Raw genomic sequence first — 6,000 nt, 5'->3', positions numbered from 1 at the left:
TAAATACAAATGCAAATTCCAAAGCCTTTAGATGGAAGATAGCTAAGGATTTTTTTTGATTGCTTAGATTTCCAGGAATGAAACTACTTTGAGCCTAACCTTTACCTGGAAGGGGAGAAATAAAAGGAGACACTCCCTTCTCTCCCAAGTAATGAAGAAATCTATCCATAAATTTAGATTAGAAGTAAATGTGGTTAAGATAGATTCCATAGACTAAAGTGCTTCATATGCCATATAAAACAGTATTAGGGAAAGGGAATTCTGGAGACTGTTAATCGTTACCAAAGAGACCTAACGTGGGTTCAGAAAGATGGGCATCCTCTAGTTGAAGACACGAAGAAATATCAGGACTGATAAAAAGACCACGACGGGAAAGCAGCACTAGAGAAATGTGCAATCATCTCAGGATGCGACAGCCCAAGGGAACAGAAACACCTACCACGCGAGGACCATTCAGCAGCTTGCACACTTTCTCCCCGTGGTGGAAGCCAGAGACCTGGTGGAAGCGGCGGCGGGTGCCGTCCCAGATGCGTGTCCTCACTCCACCCCGCCGGGCCTCGCTGGCCTCTCCTCGGGGGGCCGCACGGTGGGGCCCAGCACACCTCTCCCTTCGCTGACAGGGAGCCGGGTGGGAGGCAGGTGCACCCCCTCCCCTGAGGGCTGAGAGAGGTTACCAGTGGAAAGGGTGGCAAGGGGCGCGAAATAACCGAGCGGCTCCTCCGCAACCGGCCGCCAGCCGGTCCCTGCGGGGAGGCGGTGAAAGCCCCGCGGGGCCTAGGCCCAGCCCGGCGCGGCGGGGGCGGCATGCGGGCCCTGCCTTCCCAGGCCCGCGGCGAAGCCCTTCCGGCCGCCAGCGGCCACCGCGCAGGGCCGCGTTCCCGCGGCTACCAGCCCCCGCAGAGCCCCGAGGCGGAGGGGGGAGGCAGGGCTCAGGCGGGGGTCCGGGCACCGCCGCCACCCTCAGCGGGCCGCGCCCTCCGGCCGCCGCCGCGGCCGCAGCGCTGCCTGACCCCGCCCGCCGCGGGCAGCCGAGCCCGGGAAGCCGCAGTCCCTTGGGTTTCGTGCCCGAAACGCCTCCCGGGGAGCCTCCCTGCCCCTCTGCCCGGGCGAGCCGCCCCTCGGCGCTGTCCCCACCGCGACGCGGCCCGGCCCGGCCCGCTCGGCCCCCAGCGGCCACGGCGGGGAGCGCGGCGCAGCCCAGCGGCCTCCCCCCGCCGCCCCCCCCGCCGAGCTCAGCAGCTATTTTTAGTAAATCCTTCTCGCGTCGCCACGGGCGGCGATCGCAGCGCGCAGCCCCTCGCCAGCTGCCGCCCCGCCCCACCCCGCCCGCCCGCCCGCCGCCGGCTCTGCCGCCCGCCGGCGCTATGGCCACCTAATCCCCGCGGCAGCCGCCGCCGCTGCAACTTTTCCTCCCGGCTCCGCTCCTTCCCCCGCCGCTCCGGTGGAAGATGGCAGTTGCGGGAAAGACTGGAAGTTGCAGCCCGCGAGCAAAGAGATAAGGCGGAGGCGCGGGAAGGTGAGTGGCACCGGCCGGCTGCCGCTCTGCTCTGCTCCGCTCCGCTCCGCCTCGCCTCGCCGCGGCCGGGGCAGCGAGCGCGGGGCCGTGGGGGCCGGCCGGTCCCGCCGCCCGGCCGTTGTCCTTGACTTGCCGGCGTGGAATTTTTGGGACCTTTGGGAGGGTTTCGGGAAGTTGGGCCGTGTCAGGGCGGGCAAGGTGGCGGTGGGTGGGGGACGGCCGCCCCCCGGCAAGTTTTGTTTCGCGGGAGCGTGAGTGGAAGAGGAGTTTTCTGTGCGTCTGCCCTGCCTGGCGTATGCGTGCTTTACTTGGTCCGGGAGGGGGGTCTCTTTGCGACCCCCTCCTCGTGTGCGGCCGTGGCGTGGGGCGCCGGCGGCACCCACGGCAGCTCGAGGGCTGGCAGGGGGCGGTTGCTGGAGCCTTAGCGGGCGGAGAGGACGGTGCGAGCTCCCCGAGGTCGGCTGGGTAGCAGGGAGCTGGGGGAGGGCGTCGGGGGGAGCTGCCCCGTTGGGGGCCGAACAGGTGGGAGCGGGCGGCGGGGAGCTCCCCTCAGGCACCGCCGCCGGGTCGGTGTGGGAGCTGCCTGGAGCAGGCGGTGGCCGGAGGGCAGGTACAGGTGCATCCCATCCCGGGTGCGTAGCCAGAGTTTCGTGTAATTGTATTTTCGGTGTATGCAGGCGTATGCATCCCGGCGAGGCAACTTACAGGTTAGCAACGCTGGGCATCGGACGGGTAGTTTCCAATAAGGGTACAGTTGTTTTGACTCACCTAAAATGTCTGAATTTTGATCTGAAATGGAATATAATAGCAATCAGTAATCATTCGTGCTTATCCCTGTTACAGAAAAAAAGCAGGTATTACTTGTAATGCACAAAATGTGTATTCATGTTGGAAAGATTTACACTGAGCCCACAGCAGTTTGTATTTTTAAGTGCTCCAAAGAGGTCTAAAAACATTGTTAAACTACATGAGAATTTAAGAGAGGAGAAATGTTTAAAACAAGCTGAACATTGAGAAAGAAGTAGCGAAGCGAATTGTGGAGACCTTTTGACATATGAAAATGCATGAATGTTCTTTTCTGATGCAAAAGCTGTTGAGAATCTCTGTCACAAACAGCACAGAACAAGCACCGACACAGAAACCAAGGAATTTTAAACATATTTGTCTTTCAGTGTTGTCAGCTTTAGTTCCTTGACATTTTGTTTTCTGTGACAGAAGAATAGTTTTGTGACAGTTATTCAGGATTTAATTTGCAAGCTCACAAAGGCCTGTAAGCTCTGCTGAGAACTCATGAACAAAAAAGGAAGGTATTTCAAATGCCCTCTCCCTCTCCTATCTCCCCTCTCTCATCTCCCCCCCCCCCCCGCCTCCCCAGCAGCTTCCCTAGATCTATTGAAGATATTCAAAATTATCTTTTTATTGAATGTTTCTAAATTTCCTCTCATGTCCGATGCATTCCTGTATCATTGGCCCCAGCCCACATGTTTTGTACCCAGACGCCTACTTTGTTCAGAGAGAAATGCAGGCTTGTTCTCTGTCATAATACCGGAGCAGTCTTGGAAGGCAATTCCATCCCTTCATACACTTAAGTTGCATTGTTATTTGTATAAAATAGATAAGTCTCAACTATATATAGCTTTCCACCATCAACGATGCAAATAATACGCTATTTTAACACCTCTTTTTCATTACGATGGCAGAGATGTGATCCAAAACATTGGGGAAAAAACATGTCATGGCCCCAGAGAAAAGCTGCAGTCAGTCATATTTACCTACCACTGGTGCCAGTTTCTTCATATAAATATTAAAATAGCTCTCTTTTGTAAGAAAATGTCATTGTCAGTTCAGGATTCCAAAAAAGAGACAAACACGCCATTATACTTCTGGGTGACCAAGTTGATGCAAGTGCAGCACCGTAGTTAGTTAAGCCTACCCAAAACACTGTTCTTGGTGTCAGATTCCTTTGTATTTTGGTGTCAAAGTCCATGTGAATGCGTAATACACCCAAATATTTTCAACCTGACATTAAAATGCCAGTTTTGAAAACAGTAGTGTTTGGTTTTCCATTAACCTGCTTTTCCCCAAATGAAGAGCAGTCTACAGGATGAAACGGGAATAGTAGTTTGTAAGCCGTTGTGTATCTCCTGTTTATCACCATCTTCCTGTGCCCAGGGCAGTTTAAAAGCAAAAGTGAAATAGTGTCTTCATTACTGAACGTCTCAGTACATGCTTCATTTGGTGCAGTTGTTCCTATTAGAATTTTTCTGGGGAAAAAAGATAATATTGTGATTGAGTGGCATATATATTTTCTAATTTCTTGATAGAAGATAACATTAAAAAGAGATTCAGTTATAAAAACTATGTACTTTCTAAAAAGCATTTAAAGTGAAAAATAATTTTCAGTTGTTCATCTCACTACCTGAGATAGTCCCATAGAAGTTGCTGTTAAAAATGTAATTTGCATACTGAAAATATTGATCAAATTCATGTTTACCCATCATGAAACTGATATGAATTCTGGTATGATTTACCGTGAATACTGAGGGTGACTAAATGTAGTTGGAATAGTTAGTTTCTTCGTATTCAACTAATGCTTAGTAGGAGAAATGTAGTTTTGAAAATAAAGCCTGTTGTGTATGAACAATTATAACCAATGAAAAATGACAAAAAAGTTGGGATATAGCCTAGTCATCTCCAAAATGGTAAATTAAGCACATATTTACCAGACTGCGTGTACTATTGTTTTATATTCATCAGTATTCAGAGTAGCTAATTTAAAGCTACTTAGGGTATATGTGTACAAACTGCAATAGAAAGTACTTCTGGTTTACAGTGTAGTCATAGCTGAATCATGTAGCTGAGAGCGCTTAGTATATCTCAGCAGTGAGGGTTTTTTCCCTTTTACAGAAGAGGTTTGGGCCAGATTTGCTGAGGATTATATGCTCTGTCCTATATGCATGCTGTTTACATGAAATTAACTTTCCATAGAAATTCAAGTTAAAAGAAGGAGTATTTATCAGAGTTTTCCAGTCTCTTCAAGAGTGTATAAGAAAATGTTCTTTCTGTTGCTGCATTTAAGTAGGAAGGTACGTAATACATGATGAGTTAAATTAAAGATAACTGTCATGTAAAGGCAGAGCATTGGACTATTCCATGATAAAAGATATTTGTCATGCTTCAAGGTTTCAGTAATGATTTCCAGAGAAGCATTTTTTTCAGAGAAAGCTGCATTGCTGAATCACTTAAGGTTAGATTATTTACTGAAACTGATATGTGAGTAAGGCATTTTAGAGCTAACATAACTTGACAAAATCACCTTTCATTTGCTCCTTTTGGTATTGAGTTTTTAGATTAGGATGATCATGTATGACCAAAGAATTTATCCCTTATTTGATGTAACTTACTTGGAATGAATGCATTATATTGTGAACGTCAGCGCATGCCGGGTAAGACTGCACTAGTGTTGACTTCATAATATTATAAAAGTTGTAGTAATAAAGTTTACTTGCACATGCTAATCGATAGCATAATCTTCAAGCACCTTAAAAATTACAACAAAGCAGTGCTTAACTACTGTTCAAAAATAATGTTTCAATACTTTGAGGCCATCTTAAAATCCTTTCAGCTACAAGGTATGATCTAACTTTCCTGTGAGGACATACCCAAACTTCTCCGTGCTTCTCCATTTTTATACAATATATAGTTATGTAACTTTTTGCCAAAGAAGTTTGTGAATGCAAAAAGTTAACATGAGTTCAAAAATGATTTAGACAAATTCCTAGACAAAGAACATATCAAAGGCTAGAAAGCAGAGAGATAATGGTTTTGGATCAGAATGTCCCCAACCTGCAAATATTCTGCAGACTTCAGAGTATTCCAAGAAGGTACCGTTACATGGTTGCATTGTGCTTCCTCGCTTTTTCTTACTCATCTGCTGTTGGGCATCTGGGGACAAGATATTGGGCTAAACAGATCTTTGGTTGGATTAGGTTTTACTGTTCATACATTCTTAGACAGTCAAGATTGGCAAGGTGAAATTATGCAATTTAGAAATTCCTTTATGGGGAAAAGTGATTGAAAACTTTTGTTACACAACCTTCAAGATGTTTACTTGTCTTTAGCATTAATTCAATGTATTATGTAGATTATGAGCTGGGAAGGTAGTAGGAAGCAAATATTTGGTCTTATTTTCCAGTAATTTTTTGTTAATGGTGTTTTTCAACATAAATGTTAATATTTATCACTCACAAATCATGATAGATTGTCAAAGTTTCTTTATAATGTCTAATAACTATCAGGATAGTTTGGTTTTAAAGCTGTTGCATAAATGTAAACTATTTTTGTTTAAGGAAATGAAATGGTCTTCAGCAAAGGTAGCTCAGAAGTACCTATAAGAAGATGACTACTTACAGTACATCTTTTATTTGTCCCTAGTTCTTCAGTCTTGGATTAGAAGATGCTGGATTCTGTATCTCTTCATTCGA

General features: G+C 47.1%; 1 protein-coding gene across 2 annotated transcripts in view; it reads left to right on the top strand.

The window, feature by feature from the left end:
- The first annotated feature begins 1,446 nt into the window (after positions 1-1,446).
- HDAC9 (histone deacetylase 9) overlaps positions 1,447-6,000 on the top strand; it is a 499,339-nt gene continuing 494,785 nt past the window's right edge. The window contains exon 1 of one of the 2 annotated variants that reach the window (XM_076331372.1): positions 1,447-1,516. The gene's annotated coding sequence lies outside the window, so the exon portion shown is untranslated. The remainder of the gene's footprint in view (positions 1,517-6,000) is intronic. The other variant, XM_076331379.1, reaches the window with a different exon arrangement.

This window comes from Aptenodytes patagonicus, chromosome 2 (genome assembly GCF_965638725.1).
Source record: "Aptenodytes patagonicus chromosome 2, bAptPat1.pri.cur, whole genome shotgun sequence".
Lineage (NCBI taxonomy): Eukaryota > Metazoa > Chordata > Aves > Sphenisciformes > Spheniscidae > Aptenodytes > Aptenodytes patagonicus.
This window is presented reverse-complemented; position numbering and strand designations above follow the sequence as displayed.